This window comes from Pinus tabuliformis, chromosome 4_1, assembly GCF_031772625.1.
Source record: "Pinus tabuliformis cultivar Carrire ecotype Pingquan chromosome 4_1, CPIR1, whole genome shotgun sequence".
Taxonomy (NCBI): Eukaryota; Viridiplantae; Streptophyta; class Pinopsida; order Pinales; family Pinaceae; genus Pinus; species Pinus tabuliformis.
The window spans coordinates 305,682,410-305,701,526 of record NC_142303.1 but is presented as its reverse complement, the minus strand read 5'-3'; positions in this window follow the sequence as shown (position 1 = coordinate 305,701,526).

The following is a 19,117-nucleotide window of genomic DNA, read 5'->3' as shown; positions in this document are numbered from 1 at the left end:
CATTCATGTCATACTAAACAATACCCCTAATTTGACTACATATTGGAAAATACCTCTAAAAATCACATTATTTAACCCCTTACCAACACAAATCAAATACACATTCCCAATTTAAAAAGCTCCTACTTTCTCTAGATATTGTAGGCATCCATTTTTTCATTAAAACCTTAATATATTTTCATTAACTTTACACTCTATTTTTTATACCTGCCAATATAAAAACCAATTACTCCCTAATATATTCTTAATATATTAAGTCAATTTTCCTCAATATATATCCCCTAATATGAATAGATGTGGTATGGTTTTGTTCCCCAGTGAAGCCTCCCATGCTCGATTTGTGGCTTGTGGTAAAGGAAAGTCGGTTGAGAGGCATGGCACTCAAATCATATATTTTGATTGCATTGTATAATGACCAATACAATTCAAATTGAGACATGATTTCACCCAATAGATACATAATTTCAATCAAAAGGGCTGCCATGATTTCATCCAATAAGCACATGAATGTATATAACCTCATCTAATAAACACAAATGAATTGTTCCAATAAGCTCCCGCAACTTCAATTTAAACAATAGACTCAAGAAAATTCATCCAATGAATATGCGAAGTTAAAATGAGACCTAGCTAACGAAGCATAGGGTGTTTAAGGGCTAAAAACCTCTACAAAAGAAATGGTGGGTAAAAATGAGACCTAGCCAAAAAATTATAGGGTGTTTAAGGGCCGAAAACCTATACAAAATAAATGGTGGCCAAGGATTTTAGTATTGCACATGCCAATTATGAGAATAGACGATGGATTGAAAGGCTTAATTAGTAGCACAATTAAATAATTAAATAAAAGAGTGAGTGAATGTCCATATCATGACTTGATATAAATTAATTAATATAGAAATGGAATGAGTAAAATGTTGCGGAATAACAAACACATAAAATCATAAAACAAGAGAGACAAAAATATATATGGTTCACCCAATTTGGGTTACATCCACAAAGAAACAACCAGTACTTCCTTTTATGTTATCCAACAAAATGAAGATATATTACCTACAAAAAATCCATTGTAATTTCCTCTTCGGTCTCACACAATCTCTCCTCTTTCCTTTGTGCACAAAAAATAATGCAACCAAAATACAATTCCCTCATAAAATATGAGGGTTTCCTTCTAAGGAAAAAAACCCTAAATTAACATAACTTCTATCGTTAGATCTTTCGGCTAATGAATGGCCCAGATTAACTACAAAATTACAATATTTTACAAGGCAATTTTTCATCTAGTTTTCGCTTCAGGGGGTCCCTTGCCAATGAGAGTAGTTGGAGGGTAAGCCCCCCCCCCCCCACCCCCCCTGCCACCCCCACCAGGGATTGTGATCCAACCATGACTAAAACAAAGAACCTTTGAATAATCAAGAATATAATTAGGCTCCACACCCAACATGGTTGGGTATAGAAAGGGATAGTTTAAATGTGTTTTTTGATGGTATGAGTATTCAATCATGGGGGTAGATGAAAATATTATATGCCCAGTGAATAAGAAAAAAAGTAATGATAATGTGTGAGGGGAAATCACAGTAAAAATGTGTGACTTGGGTAAGTTACATGCGATGAGGAAAACCTAGTCACAAGTCTCATTTGTTGAAGGGAGATGTTATGCTCTTAACCTGCAAAATAATACCCAAATACAGAATATGTGAAGAAAAAGATACCCAGAACACAGAATAGCAATGATTTTATTATTCAGAGAGCAATGTTCACATGCCTCTTCGAGGGGGCAACCTCCAATAGAGCAGAGCTTGATTACAAAAATAAGACACAATGCTCCTCGCAGGGAGTCTCTATCCTTTATGACTCATACATGCAATACCACGGGCCAATACCGTGGGTTTTATTAATACCATCTATCTAATACTACGGCCCATTTGCAACTAACTGTGGTCCCGTCATTAATTGCGGGTTAACCACTTACAAATATTAATATGGGCTTTATTGACTCTTGACTATGACGTGATCCCATGACATAAATAAGGGGGTTAGGGTGGGACCCTAACATGCCCTCCCCCTTAAGACTAGCCTTGTCCTCAAGGCTAAAGCTGCGGAAACTGCTGAAGAATAGTGGCTGGTTCCCAAGTTGCATCTTCCGGAGAGGTGTCTTTCCATTTGACGAGGACTTCCTTAATCATGCAGCCGCGCAGGTGCTTGTCTCATGTATCTAGAACTTGTTCGGGTTGAAGCCAGATTGACCCTTCTTCGTCCAATTCAGGTAGACTGGTTTGAACTCGGCAATTGTTCCCAATCACTTTCTTGAGGCACGATACATGGAAAACTGGATGGATTTTTGCCGTAGGTGGCAAAGCCAACTTGTAAGCCACTTCTCCAATGCGCTGAAGTACTTGGTATGGTCCGTAGAATTTTGGAGAGAGCTTTTGACAACCCTTGTCTTTGAGTGATGTTTGCTTATATGGTTGCAGCCTCAAAAAGACCTGATCCCCTTCTTGAAATTGGCGCTCTGAGCGATGTTGGTCAGCCTGTTGCTTCATGCGGTTCTGAGCTTGATGAAGATTCTCTCTAAGATGGGCGAGCATGGTTGCGCGGTGTTGTAGGAGTTGATCCACTGCTTGTACTTTGGAGCACCCCTTGAGATAAGAAGTAGGGGAAGGCGGAAGTTGACCATAGACTGCTTCATAGGGAGTCATTTTGGTGGTGGCATGATAGTTGGTGTTATACCACCATTCAGCCAGAGGTAACCACTGTACCCAAAGGTGTTGCTTTTCTGAAGTGAAACACCTAAGGTAGGTTTCTAGACATTTGTTGACGGCTTCGGTTTGACCATATGTTTGCGGATGATATGAAGTATTGAGTTTGAGTTGAGTGCCTTGTATTCTGAAGAGTTCCTGCCAAAAATTACTAGTGAAGATCGGGTCGCGGTCGGACACAATAGAAGTGGGCATGCCATGCAATTTGAAGATCTGATCCATGAAAGATTGAGCAACCAAAGTTGGTGTAAACGGGTGGGGTAGGGCACAGAAATGAGCATACTTCGACAGTCGGTCCACAACCACCATGATGACTGACTTGTTCCCTGACTTTGGAAGACCTGTAATGAAATCCATAGAAACCTCCGTCCAAATTGATGCCAGAATGGGCAATGGTTGTAATGAGCCTGGTGTGTTGATGGTTTCCCCTTTGTGGCGTTGACAGACATCACATTCTGCTACGAAAGTAAGGATGTCCTTTTTCATGCCTGTCCAAAAAAATGATCTTCTGGTGCGAGCATACGTCTTCTGAAAGCCCGAATGTCCTGCAATGGGAGATGAGTGCAATTCTGCCAAAATGCGACTTTTGAGGGTGGATGTTGGTGATATTACGACTCTGTCCTTGTAGCGAAGAATATCATTCTGCCACGAGTAGCCCTTGCTGGAATTAGGATATACCTGGAATTGAGAAATGAGTTGGGAGAGCCCGGGGTGTGAAAACCATTCCCTGCGAGCCTCTTCAATCCAGTCTGGAATGGGGAGGGAAATTGCGAGCAGAGTACTTTCCTCCTCAAATTGGCGAGATAATGCATCTGCTACACTGTTGTCTTTCCCTTTCTTGAAAATGATCTCATAATCATATCCCAGCATTTTGGCTAACCATTTATTTTGTTGTGGGGAGGATAGGCGTTGCTCCAAAACATATTTAAGACTGTGATGATCTGTGCGGATTTGGAAACGTCGCCCCAATAAGTAAGGTCGCCAGGTCTCTACTGCATGTAAGATGGCCATCATTTCCTTCTCATAGGTAGATTGGCCCAGATTCCTCCCACTGAGTTGTTGGCTTGTGAAGGCCAATGGTCGCCCTTCCTGCATTAAGACCACCCCAATACCTGTACCCAAAGCATCACATTCAATGACAAAGGATTTGGTGAAGTCAGGTAGTGCTAAGACTGGAGTGGAACACATGGCGTTTTTGAGAGCGGTAAATGCCTGTTGTGCTTCCTCGTCCCAGAAGAAGGAATTTTTCTTTAGGAGTTGAGTGAGGGGCTTCGCTATACAACCATAGTTGCGAACAAATTTACGATAATAGCCTGTGAGACCCAAAAATCCTCTCAAGCTCTTCAAGGTCTTAGGTTGAGGCCATTCTTGCATTGCCTGGATCTTTTTGGGGTCCACCTTAACACCTTCACGCCCCACAATGTGGCCCAAATACTCAACTTCTTCCATGCCAAACAAACACTTAGACATCTTGACAAATAATTTATGCTTGCGGAGCAGTTGCAAGAGTAGATCTACATGCTGAAGATGTGCTGCCCAAGTGCCACTATAGATGAGGATGTCATCGAAGAAGACAAGGACAAATTTTCTGAGATATGGTTTGAGAATGTGATTCATAAGGCTCTGAAAAGTAGAGGGGGCATTACAGAGACCAAATGGCATGACCAGGAACTCATAATGGCCTTCATGAGTTCTGAAAGCCGTCTTGGGAATGTCGACTTCCTTCATGCGAATTTGGTGGTAGCCTGAGCGAAGATCCAACTTAGTGAAGAATTGAGCCCCATTGAGTTCGTCCAGCAAATCGTCAACCAAAGGGATGGGAAATTTATCTTTGACTGTCAACTTATTGAGGGCCCTGAAGTCGGGACACATCCGCCACTCCCCATATTTCTTGAGGACCATGACCACTGGGGATGAATAAGGACTAATGCTGGGACGAATGACACCTGCTTCCAACAATTCCTTGATGATTTTTTCTATTTCATTCTTTTGGGTGAACGGATATCTGTATGGCCGCACATTTAGGGGTTGGGCCCCTGGAACCAAGGTGATGCTATGATCATGTTCCCCTCGCGAGGGTGGAAGCTCATGAGGCTTGTCAAAGACCATCCGATGGTTATTTAAAATCTGTTGCATCTCTGGATGAATTGGCAGAGACATGGTTTCGACTACCTGGATGGCATTAAATTGAGCGACCACTCCATGATGGCCCTTTTTTAACAATTTTTCCATCTTATGCGAGCTAATGATAGAGGGGGCTCCCGCCTGGAGTCCACAGAGGGTATGTGTGGAGTTGTTCTGCTTAAAACTCATATATAACTCCTGGAAATCCATTGTGATTGGCCCAAGAGTGCAGAACCATTCAGTGCCTAGGACAATGTCGCAACCCCCCATGTGTATGGCAAAAATGTGGGTTTTCAACTGATAATCCCCCATTTGAAGTTTGACATTTTCACAGCGGCCTTCACATTTCATTGTGCCCCCATCTGCAATTTGGACTTGGAAGTTAGAAACTGCCCGTACAAAACAATCCGCTGCTTCTGCGATTTTTTGATGGATGAAATTATGGGTACTTCCACTATCAATCAAGACTACTACTGGGCGATGTTTAAGAAAACCCCTGATTTTGAGAGTTTGAGGGGAAGAAATTCCTGCCAACGCATTTAGCGAAATAACTGGTTCGTCAGATACAATCTCCTTTTGGTTGTCTTCTTCGATCGCCTCCTGTTCCTCAAGTGGTGGATCTTCCTCGGTGGAGCTATAGTCAGTGGCATCTATTTGAAAAAACTTGGGCTCCTTGCATTTATGACCCGGGGAATATTTTTCATCACAGTAGTAACATAGTCCTTGCTTCCTTCTTTCGGCCATTTCCGCTGGTGACACCTTTTGAATCTTAAGTGTCTGAGTCGTGTTGGGAGCCTGTGGGGGATGACCTTTAGCGGGGAAATTGGGGCGGCTGTATTGCGCTGCTAATGCACGTTCCACCTTACGAGCTACCTGGCAAGCCTTTGTCCACGTGGGAGGGTGATGGAGTAGAACTTGAGCTTTGATGGCTTCTTTAAGACCGCTGATAAAACATTCCGTGTAGAACTCATCTGTGAGACCCTTAGTGCGGAAGGCTAAGGCTTCAAAAGCGGTAATATATTCATCCACTGTACCCGTCTGTCGGAGCTTAGTGAGACGCCCTGAAAAAGAGTCTTCCTGTTCAAAGCGATTTCGAAGAGCTTTGGTAAATTGGGCCCAATTCTGAAAAGGTCCATTGCAACGCTGATGCCATTCCCCCCATTGCCATCGTTCATTGTCCAAGTACATGGTCCCCACCATAAGCTTAGTCCAATCATCTAGGATATGATTCAATTTGAAATACTGCTCCATTTGTGCTAGCCATGCGGACGTGTGAGAACCGTCAAATTTATGCATATCCAACTTGGGAGGTTGCTGACTGGGTGGTGGATGGGTGTGCCAGACGTGAGGAGAGTGGCTAGACTCACCCTCATGGTATTCATGGCCATTATACGCCTCCTCGTGGGCTGGCTCCTTGCCCTTCGAGAGTGCTTGCTGTATCTGGAGACTTAGTCCGCTAATCTCACGTTGGAGGGAGTCCATATTTGCTTCAAGTTTGTCCAGCCTTTCATTGGCCATCGCTTGAGCTCTAGTTTCTACCATACACCAACTTGATGAAAAATTGGGACCGCCTAAAATTTTTTTACTAATAAATTGAATGGTACCACCTTGCTCAGCTCGTCGTCCTGATGCTGATGGGCTAGATCAATACTGCAGTCACCAATTCCTCAAAATGTCAATGCTGCCAAAAGTCCTGCGAAAAGTATACCCTGGTATAGGAACCCTTCACAACAACTCCGATCTGGTGGATCTGAGAGATCTGAATGGTGGAACAACTGCTGCTGCGGATCTGATGGAGCTGCGGGACTGATGTCTGCTGCTGCGGCACGTATTTGCACACACGGATTTGGAATAGATGATGTGTGATCCCCCGATAGAAAAGGGAACTATGGTCTAGAGGAGTGTCAGGTGCTACAGATCGCAATATACATAAGGGTCTGACAGTAGTACTCGGCCCAATGTTTCAGGGCTCTAACTAAGGAGGATCGACCGTACCCTTAGCCGTACAACCCGACTACCCTATCGTACGGGCGAGTAATCTCTCCGAGTGCTGTTCTCGGTGTACTATAGCCACAAGATGGCCGAAGGTTTATCTATGGCAAGGTTTCAAGGGAGCCTAGGGGGCTTCCTATATACCCAGAGGGTACGTGGAAGACAGTCCGTGCGCGGTTCTGTCTAATGCGCTACTACTCGAAGGGGTACCCACAAGGGTTACAAGGGAGTCCAACAGACGTGACCACCTCTTGTATTTCCTGCGTGCATGCCTCCCCAAATCCACAGGTTTATGCGCTAAACGACAGATCCCGTGGTTTAAAGACGCCGAAACACGTCTCTAGCCAAAATTTTTTTTTTTTTGCTAAAAATTGGAGATCCCACCGAGCCCTGGAAAGTGCTCTGATACCACTTGTTATGCTCTTAACCTGCAAAATAATACCCAAATACAGAATATGCGAAGAAAAAGATACCCAGAACACAGAATAGCAATGATTTTATTATTCAGAGAGCAATGTTCACATGCCTCTTCGAGGGGGCAACCTCCAATAGAGCAGAGCTCGATTACAAAAATAAGACACAATGCTCCTCGCAGGGAGTCTCTATCCTTTATATATGACTCATACATGCAATACCACGGGCCAATACCGTGGGTTTTATTAATACCATCTATCTAATACTACGGCCCATTTGCAACTAACTGTGGTCCCGTCATTAATTGCGGGTTAACCACTTACAAATATTAATATGGGCTTTATTGACTCTTGACTATGACGTGATCCCATGACATAAATAAGGGGGTTAGGGTGGGACCCTAACAGGAGATAGAAGCCACTAGGCTCTAAAGGTGCACCTTGTGACTTAAGAGAATGAAATTCATGGTGTAAGTCACATATCGCACTTTCACAAGCCAGATAGAATATCATTGCAAATTTCAATTGCGACTTGCGACAAAGGAAAAAAATACATGTTTTTCAAGGCTTAAGGCAAAGCCCATTGTCGCTTGTAAAATCAAGCGTGAATGAAGCCAGGTTGATTCCTCCAACAATATTCTGAACTTGAACCACTTGTGAACCCTGATGTATCTTATAACCATACTTACATAATAATATCTGCTTCCCATTAAGAGTTGGTCCTAGTGCTAGTAAGCCTCTTGGTCTTATTAGAACCTCATCTAAGCCTTGGGCATACAAAAGGCATGCATACGTCTAATTTCAAATTCTTCTTAGAAAAATTAATTCCTTTAACCTACATTAACATAAATAGAGTGGTAATGTCAAAACATTCTTTGCAAAATGAATGAATGAAAAATTCCATAAACCCTAATGTTGAGGATGAAGCAGGACAAGAAATCTTAGGTGATGTGCTTCATGGACATATAAGCACTTTTAGCCATGATGATAGGCGATGTGCCTCATGGAAATAGAAGCACTTTTAGCCTCGATGATAACTAGGTTATTAAAGAGTTTTGACCATTAAAATCAATAGGGATATCTATTAAGACCTTGAAAAGCACTGGGGGACCCAAAATTTAGATATATAAGCTAAAATTTTTGGGTGGTGTTGTAGCAGCTACAACAATTGGTGAAACACTGGTAGAATCCAACATCTCCGCCTACATCTTTTCAACAAATAGAGTCTTATTAATAGTGCATGGAAGTATTGGATTAGTTATTTGGATACCACATGGGTTACTTGACCTTTTACAGATATGCCCTTGATATGTCTCCTTAGCTATGTGTCGTTAGTCTTTACATACAAAAACAAGAGCTCACACATGTAAGTCTTTGACGATGATGTAGAGAACATGAAAGAAGGTTTATTTTATTAATAAATTTACAGTGAGTTTCTAGTGTTTCTCTACTACTAGTGAGCATCCATAGTCCCAGTAGAGTTACTCAAGAAATCACAGGCATTGCTTCACAGCCATTGGGCATCCATAACCTCAATGAAGTTGCTTGCATTGCCTCTCTGCATAGGAAGCCTTTCTCATTCCTTTACCATTACTTATTTAGTTTTATTTTTTGATGCACATTGGCATATTTTATTGGGCATTCATTGTGCTAGGGTGGATGAGGGATACCAACTTATTTTACGGGCAAGAGAGGTTGTTTTTTGTTTTATACAAACTAAAAGATTTGTTGAGTTAGATTTTCCCTCATGCCATATTTCCACATCTCATTTCCGATTGAAAGATGGATAGTAAAATCACACAATGAAATATTAAGGACCATACCATAATAGACTTTAGGTTATAGTTATAGGCCTTATGAACATATTCATGTTCCCCACAAATACCAATTCATATTTTTCTTATAAATATATTAGACTCATAGAAATATATTCAGGATAGGGTTTTAATATAGGGTCTATAAGAGGCTGCCAATTGGAGTGACCACCATGACCACACACCATCATGGATGGGATTTCAATATTTAACAAGCAGATAATGAAGTTTTTTATGTCATTATTTATGTACATGCTTGTGAAATAAAATGCAAATAAGAGGGCTTATATGCAAATGGAAAGGGAAATACAATGCACTATAAGAAACAACTAAATGCAAATGCATAAATGTAGGAAGTTGGACATTAAATGTAGAGTAAATGCATAATGCAATGAGGAAAAAAAATTTACATGTAATAAAGGAAAGGCAATGTAAGGGGATGGGTTTAAATGAAAATTCAAATGCACGTTGAAATGCAACGAAGTGGGAAAAACAATGTAGGGGGACTCATGCAAAATAAAAGAGCAATGTGGTGTAATGAAAACAACAGTCGAATGTAGAGTGATTCAATGGAACTAACTAAATGTGAATGAACATAATGAAATCATGAAAAAAATTACAAAAACAAACACATGCATAAATACTTTAATAGGAATGCAACTGGAAATAAATCTAAACCATAATATAACTAAAAAAGGAGGTCAAAATCATGTAAAGTAAAACTCCATATGTAGCCACCACAACTATTCTTGACCGAACAAAATAAAGATATCAATGATTAAATCCAATATAAATTATTGTGCACAAACAAAGATTCTTACTTGTGTAACTTGCACATAAGATGGAAGGTCATGCCTAATAGTAGGAAAGCATTCCAAAAAATAAATTTCTAGCCAAACTACAATCCTATCTTGATAGAAAAAATGATAAACATGAAAACTTTGGAAGCTTCTTAAAAGTGTGTGTTCATTCATATCTAATGCATGAGAAAAGAGATGTTGATTATTTGTAAAAGAATTTGCTAGATAATACTCTTCCCTCCAATTGGAAATTCTATCATGAAACTAAAAATGATTGGTATTGAAACTGTAGACATCTTCCAAAGATATGCATTCATTTATGGCTAATCCTAAATTTCTCACAAGAGAGATAAGAGGCCACTTGTCTACAAAATAATTAACCATATAGGATTATTCTAACCAAAAAGTGATTCTATATTGATATTTAAAATTATTAACGTGAAAGGCCTCAAAAAATTTCAATGATGGGCATCCATCTGGTCCAACTATGGTATGGTAAGAATCTATGAAGGAAACCCTAACTTGATCTTTTTCAGGGATTTTGCTAAGAACATGAGGACCTAACATGACAATCAATGGGATCTGAAGTGCTTCACCCTACTAACAAGCCTTTAACCTTCAAATGATAGATCATCAAATTTTGGTAGCTTCATAAGATGAATAGATGTGTTCATACAATAATTATCAATGATGATATCAAGGTCATTATTGAATATGCGACAACCTTTTAAATCACATATTTGATCAATTGTTTCAATATTGCTAGATAGAATTCTAAGACATATGATTATTATGGTCTTAAAAATGCAGATGAACCAACTGGTTGGATACCATGAATTATCTGACCTAAGGATTTTTCTTAATCCTATGCTAGATGATAAAATTTCAAAGGGTTGGTAAAATCAACAAGAGTATGTAGAAAACCTTTATTGAATGTTTCAACAATGTTGTTGTTAATGAGATGATTTTTGACAAAGCCATTGGCTCGATGAAATGCTTGGTTAATATTAGATTGATCATTGAATGCACAATATTATTCATTACTCCAACATGGAGATGGATCAATTGGAGATATTTTATGGACAATTTGGATTTTAAAATCTCCCTCTTCATCTGCTGAGGGTAGGAAACCAACAGAAAGATAGGCGAAGAAATCATTGGTTTCATCTTCTATAAACAAGAGATAATTATGTTGTATCTGATTGCAAATTAGGCCAACAAAATGAAATTTATGGAATTTAAAACAATTGTTGGTATAGAAAATCCAGTAAATAGGTCAGGATACAAGGCATAATTAGAGCAGTCTAAAAGAAGATTAAAATATTCTCTTGGAGAAACCTGCATAAAATTAGATTCAATATCCATGTTTTACACACTCACATCAGCTTGATGAATAAACACATTAGCACACAAGGTATGCTTCAAAAAAAGAATTGAGTGTCCACTGTCACCATAGATAATTCCTTGTGAAAAAATGAGAATGCTTACCTTCATAACATGGACAAGAGGAAGATGGTATTTTTTGTTGATAAGAGAACTTGCCAGAAAAAAAAACTCAAGCTAGGACACAACATGAACATGAAAACCATAGAAAACTCTCAAAGGTGGGCATCCCTTCACATTCTTCCTCATATCGAGAACATGAAATGAATCTTCCAACTTATTGATAATTATATCTTGATAATCAAAATGACAGGCCTTGGATCCTCATATGTCTCTTGAAGATATGCATTCAACCTTAAATTCATTACAGTAGAGATGAAAGGTTGTTTGTTTGTAGAAGAATTGACCAGACCGAACTCTTCCATCTGATCAAAATGTGTAATATTTTTCAAAAATGAGCTTACATCTAGTGATATAGTGTTGGGAAGAGAATCTCACGAAGAAACCTTAATCTGACCTAGTTCAGGTATCTCCTCAGGATCGTGAGAACCTAACATAACCATCAGTGAAGGTTAAAGTGCCTCACTCTCATAACCAGTCACTAAACCTTCAAAGTTGGATGAACAAATTTCAAGGGTTCGGTTATATCAACAATTGTATGTAGACAACCGTAATTAAAAATATCATTAATAATATGATCGAAGTTATTGGAATCATTGGTTCGATTCGATTTTTCCATACCACATAGAATGTTCAATACATAAGATTATTCTTGGCTCATAAATGAAAATGAATCGATTGAAGGTAATTTATGGACAACCCGAGAAAAAGTGTTAACTCCTTCCAATGCTACAGGTTCCAAACAATAAGAAAATGTGCAATTTTTTCTTCTTTTTCATCTTCCAGAGATGAACTTGTACTACCTTTTGTCTACTCAAGATCCAAGTTTTCAAAATGAGGGTTTAAAAACATTAAAGCATTTTGAAGAGCAGTGGATTCATCACACAAGTCAGGACATTAGGAGTAGTTAGTTGAGGAAGAAGACGTGTCAATTCGCATAGGAAATTCTTCTATAATCAAATCAGATTCTAGATCTAAGTTTTTGACACCTACATCTTCTTAAGAAATCCACTAATCAAAATATGGACATCGACATCCATCATCACCTATATTAGCAAATTCATTATCAACAGGATGATGATTTCTAGAGTGATTGGTTCGATTAAGTATTTTGATTTCATTAAAAAATAATTCAAAACATGAGACTTTCGATTGACCATGAGTGGAGAGGCATTAATATAATGGTTTTCATGAATGAGCATCTTAACCTGTAAGGATTTCAGAATTAGAAGAGATATGAGATGCATTTTCATTATTTCCTTCTTCTAGATGTAACACATTACTACCTTGTACCTATTTGTTACCTGACCCAAAATAATGAGAATCAAGAGCATTTGAAGAAGATGTTGGTGTAGCAAATTCATCAAGTAGATCAGGATACAAGGAGTTATGATTCATGGATGAAAGAGAATTCTAAGAATCACTTGAAGAAACATCACTTTCAACCAAATCTGATTCAATATTTCAGTTATTCACTAACATATTAGCATCTGTATTATGCTCCATGGGATTGATTGAGAATTTAGTATTATCTGAGAGAGCTACTTGGTTATTGCAAGAAGGTGAAGATAGGATCATATTATGAGGATATTCATGAATAGATTCTAGAAGACATTCAATGGCATCAAGTTGGATCTCATCAACAAGAAAAGGTGGTTTATAAATTTTATTTCCAGGTTTTCCTACTTCTAAGAAATTTATAACGGCCTGTACCATAAGATAAATCTACTCCTTTTCCTGTAATTTTCCCTTATTACCTAAATTATTGATAACTGAAATTTCATTAGGTAATGAAGTAGGGAGGATAAGGGATCTTACAAGTGGAAATTTCCTCCCCTGGGGCTTGATATTTTCTGTTATGAAACCAGCTCACAAAAAGATAGAAAAGATAGTTGAACGCCTTAGAATTCAGCCTCTTCGAGGGGGAAACCTCCTTTACATTACACAAATGAACAATTCTTGGATGATTCAAATGACAAAACCTCCTTTCTATATAAAGGAGTCTAAGGAGTCACAATATAACCCAACCCACCTAACAATAATAATATAAAGCCACAAATATAACAATAGAGGGATTCTATGGGGCACAATAATAACAATATGGGGACAATAGGGGCACAACAATATTAATAAGGGATACAAATACAATAGTAATGGGGTAATCACTAGTATTATAGGGACCTAACATGCCCCTCTCCTTCAAAAAAGTGTTGTCCTTAACGCTTGAGTAGTTTTGGATGCTTCTGTATAAAATTCACATCCTCCCATGTGGAATCTTCAGCGGATAAGTTCTTCTACTTGATGAGATAGTCCGAAATTGATCGATTTCGTAGCTGTCGAGTTCTTGTTTCTGTGACTGCTTCCAGTTCCAATATAATTTTTCCTTCCTCGTCAAGTTCTAGCAATATTGTTTTAACTGGGAGCTTGTCGCCTATAACCTTCTTTAAACATGAAACATGGAAAACTGGGTGCACTAGAGAAGCTGCAAGGAGCTCCAATTTGTATGCCATCGTACCAATATTTTGCAACACTTTGTATGGACCATAATACTTTGGTGATAATTTATTATCCTTCTTAGCTTGCTTGAAGGACATTTGTTTATATGGTTGTAGCCGTAGGAATACCCAATCACCTACATCAAAACTTCTTTCGCTGCGATGTTGATCTACCTATTGTTTCATTCTATTCTATGCCAACACGAGGTTATCCTTTAAGAGTTGGAGGACTTGTTGTTGATGTTCGATGTGATGTTCCACTGCTTGAACCTTAGAATTTTCTCTTAAATATGATGTGATGGATGGTGGCTGATATCCATAAAGTGCCATAAATGGGGTCATTTTTGTTGTTTTATGGAAGGAAGTGTTATACCACCATTTAGCCATAGGAAACCATTTGACCTATTGTGTCTGTTTATCAGATACAAAGCAACGAAGATATCCTTCCAAACATTTGTTTACTATCTCAGTTTGCCCATCAGATTGAGGATGATAAGATGAGCTATGAGCTAACTGAGTACCAAGACAAGAAAATAATTCTGTCCAAAAATTTCCAGTGAAAATGGGATCTCTGTCACTTACAATAATCTTTGGATTTCCATGTAGCTTTGGAATTGTTTCCATAGCAGTAGAAACTGTACTGGCTTTACATGGATGTGATAATGCACAAAAGTGTGCATACTTGGTAAGTCTGTCAACTACCACCATGATGAAACTCTTTCCCTCAGACTTGGGTAAACCTGTGATAAAATCCATTGAAACCTCCTCCCAACATTGGCTTGGAATGGATAAAGGTTGTAATAGATGTGAGGTCTTAATTTTTTCCACTTTATTTTGTTGGAAAACCAAACATTCTGCCACAAACTTTTGAATATCCGATTTAAGGCCATCCCAAAAAAATTCCTTCTTAACCCTGTGGTAAGTTTTTAAAAATCCTGAGTGCCCTCCTAAGGGAGAAGTGTGCAATTCCATAAGAATCTTTTGTTTGAGTCAAGAATTCTTACAGGGTTATAAGCGGTCTTTGTACCATAATGAATCATTTTGCCAGCTAAATGTATCAGATGTACTGGAATCTTGTTGTAACTTTCGAATAAGTTCCCACACTTCTTCGTCATTCTTCCATTCCTCCCTTGCTTCGTTTATCCAATCTGGTTGGATAATAGAAATAGCGCACAACAATGCTTCCACATCCTCATCCTTTCTTGAGAGTGCATCTGCCACCACATTTTACTTCCCTTTTTTGTAGATGATTTCAAAGTCATAACCCAACATCTTTGTGACCCACTTTTTTTTCTCTTCAGAGGATAATCTTTGTTCTAAAAATTATTTAAGGCTATCATGATCTATTTTTACCTTGAAGTGTCTTCCCATTAGGTAGGGTCGAAATTTCTTAAGAGCATGTAGTATTGCCAACATTTCCTTCTGATAAATAGCTTTGTGTAAAAACTTTCCCTTGATTGGACGACTTTCAAAAGCAATGGGTCTTTCATCTTGCATTAAAACAGCACCAATTCCATTTCCTGAAGCATCACATTCCACAATAAAGGTTTTTGTGAAGTTCGGTGTAGCTAAGATCGGTGCTTGGCACATTGCCTCTTTAAGATGTTCGAAGACCTTTGTTGCTTCTGGAGTCCATGAAAATGCATCTTTCTTCAATAATGTTGTTAGAGGTGCTGCTATTCTCCCATAATTCTTAACAAACTTGCGATAATACCCTATCAACCCGAGAAATGCTCGCAGATGCTTTATGGATGTGGGGATTTTCCATTCCTCAATGGCTTTAATTTTGCTAGGGTCTACCTTAACTCCTTCATGAGATACAATATGACCCAGATATTCTACCTCCTGTACTCCAAAGAAACATTTGGATCTTTTTGCATATAATTGTTTCTCCTCCAATAGTTGTAGCACCCTGTCAACATGTTCAACATGATCCTTCCAAGACTTGTTGTAGATTAGTATATCATCAAAAAATACTAACACAAATTTTCTAAGGAAGGGTTTGAAAATGGAATTCATCAAACCTTGAAATGTAGAAGGTGCATTGGTAAGGCCAAAAGGCATGACCAAAAATTCATGATGACTCTCATGAGTTCTAAATGCTATTTTCGGAATTTCTTCAGTCTTCATTCTAATTTGATGATATCCTGAACAAAGATCCAACTTGGTGAAGTAAATTGATCCATGCAATTCATCCAGTAATTCATCAATGACAGGAATGGGAAACTTATCTTTAATAGTGAGCTTGTTGAGCTCCCTATAATCTCGACACATGCACCATGATCCATCCTTCTTGTGCACCAATACTACTGGAGCAGAGAAAGAACTTTGACTAGGTTGAATTATACCAGCCTCTAGCATTTCTGTAACCATATGTTCAATTTCACTCTTTTGGGCATAGGGATATATGTACGGCCTGATGTTTGGAGGAACACTTCCTGGAATCAGATGAATAGCATGATCATGATCACGAATAGGTGGGAGACCTTTGGGAGTCTCAAATACCTTGGAATGATTGCCCAAGACTTTTTGGAGATATGGAGAAATAGATGATTCCGATGTGGAAACATCTAGCGAACATAATTGTGCAATTACACATCTTTGTTGGTTTTTTAGAAGCTTTGTCATACCGTTAGAGCTGATTATCTTTCCCAGTTTCCCTGCAATACCCCTAATTCAACTTCCTTTCCTTCCGTAGAAAATTTCATGAAAATTTCTTGAAAATTAAAAGTTATTGTACCCAAGGATTGTAGCCATTGGACTCCTAGTACAACATCAACACCTCCCATTGGAATGGAAAGCATTGGGCTAGTCAATACATATTCTCCCATGGATAGCTTGATATTATGGCACTTTCTAGAGCAATTTATCATTCCTCTATTTGCAATCATCACTTGACACTCTGGTGCTGGATATAGGAAGCAATTCAATTCTTTTGCTATCTTACAATGAATAAAATTGTGGGTACTTCTTAAATCAATCAACACTATTACTTTTTTCTTCTTGATTTGTCCTTCTATCTTGATGGTTTGAGGAGTGGTAATTCCAGCCAATGCATTACAAGATATGGTCGTATTCATTTCTTCTTTATCTAGGCTTTGTTCCTAGAGTATATCCTCTTATTTTGACCTTTCTTGCTCCTTTTCTTCTTCCTCTTCACAATCTATGTAGAATAATTTCTTCTCAGCACACTTATGACCTTTAGTGTATTGTCTATCACAACTGTAACAAATCCCTTTTGCTCTTTTTTCTTCCAATTGTTGTGGTGTCAACCTTATAGGTTGTGGAAGACTAGGGGCAACGACACTTCCATATTTATAGTTGTGAGTGGTATGCTTCCTGGTTGCCATAATTTTTCTTTCCATTTTTCTTGCTAACTTGAATGCCTTCTCTAATGAATCAGGTTCCCAAAGGCAAAAATCATGTTGGATATTATCCTTTAAAGTCCCTATGAACACATCAATCCTATGCTCCTCTGGAATATTTTTTACCCTTATGTTCAATTTTTGGAACTCCTCAATGTGCTCCATTATTAAACCCTTTTGTTTGAGACTTATCAATTGGCTAAAAAAAGTGTTGCTTTTTGTATCCTCATAATGTGTTGTCAATAAATTGCCCAAGTGATAATTTGTTTACGAGAGCAAAGCCATTCATACCATACAAACATATTTGGTTCCAAATATAAAGTTGCAATACGTACCTTTTGTGTGTTTTTCACATTATTGAGATCGAAAAATTGCTCCATCTGTAATATCCATGTTGTGGGATCCTTTCCATCAAACTTCCTCATATCGATTTTTGGAATATGGTGGGTCTTCGATCCAACATTAGAGTTCATGAAATCATGATTAACATTTCTTTTGTTCTCATCATGAGTTTCTTTTACTACCATTTCACCATTAGTAAGAATTTCTTGTACAAACTTTGTTAAATCTGACTTCAAATCTGTCTTCAAATCTTCCATGCCTGTCTTCAAATCTGTCTTCAAATCTATCTTCAAATCGTCCATCTTAGCTTCCACATCATTCATCTTAGCTTCTACGCCTTTCTTTAAAAAATCCATCTTAGCTTCTACGCCTTTATTTAAACCATCCATCTTAGCTTCTACATCTTTCTTTAAACCATCCATCTTAGATTCTGTTCCTTTTTGTGCAAGTGACACTTGTTGCACTTGGTCTCGTAATTTTGATATATCATGTTGCATTTCTTCCTCTTCTTCATGAGTCATGCTAGAGCTTTCAGGTTGCTTACTAGGTGTTTGCATTTTCTTTCCTTGGGGCATCAATTACCGATAATAATGCTTTACTACACCCTTTGAATTCCTTCAAACTAATTTTTCAAACCAAGCTTATGCAAAAATTAAAAAAAACTACACACCTTTTTTCACTTTGTAGGAGCTTGATATTGAATCTGATGTATCTCTATAATTTTAGATCATCCAGTTCTAAACTTGCAACCTGTGGTAGCCCTCTGCGTCCTCTTTCTGATGCCACTAGTCTGATCCAAATTGGATTCTCCAAGGAAGAGTTATGCCAAATCTCCCACAGTGACCTGATTATAGACTAGTTTAGTAGAGTGAACTTGTACGACGTGCCACAAGTCACTGTTTCGACCTTTGGTTCTGAAAAATATATAGAAGAAACTAAAATCCATCCTTTTTATTTTCCTTTTTACGAAATTTCAATCCGATGCTCAGAGCGAAAGTTATGATGATTTTCCCTAGGTCACCTGTTTGGAATGTAATTCAGGGGTCTGCAAAAAGACCAACTTCCTCAGATCATATCTCCACCAATATAGAGCAAAAAGATCTAAAATTTGGACCCGTGATTCAATGCGATTTCGTCTCAAATGGGTTTTTTTTTTAGCTTTTGAAACATCGCAGAAAAAAATTTATAGCGAAAATTCCATGATGACCTATTTGGAGCTGCGAAACCCTAGAATCCAGAGCTCTGATACCAAATGTTATGAAACCAACTCACAAAAAGATAGAAAAGATAGTTGAACGCCTTAGAATTCAGCCTCTTAGAGGGGGAAACCTCCTTTACATTACACAAATGAGCAATTCTTGGATGATTCAAATGACAAAACCTCCTTTCTATATATAGGAGTCTAAGGAGTCACAATATAACCCAACCGACATAACAATAATAATATAAAGCCACAAAAATAACAATAGAGGGATTCTATGGGGCACAATAATAACAATATGGGACAATAGGG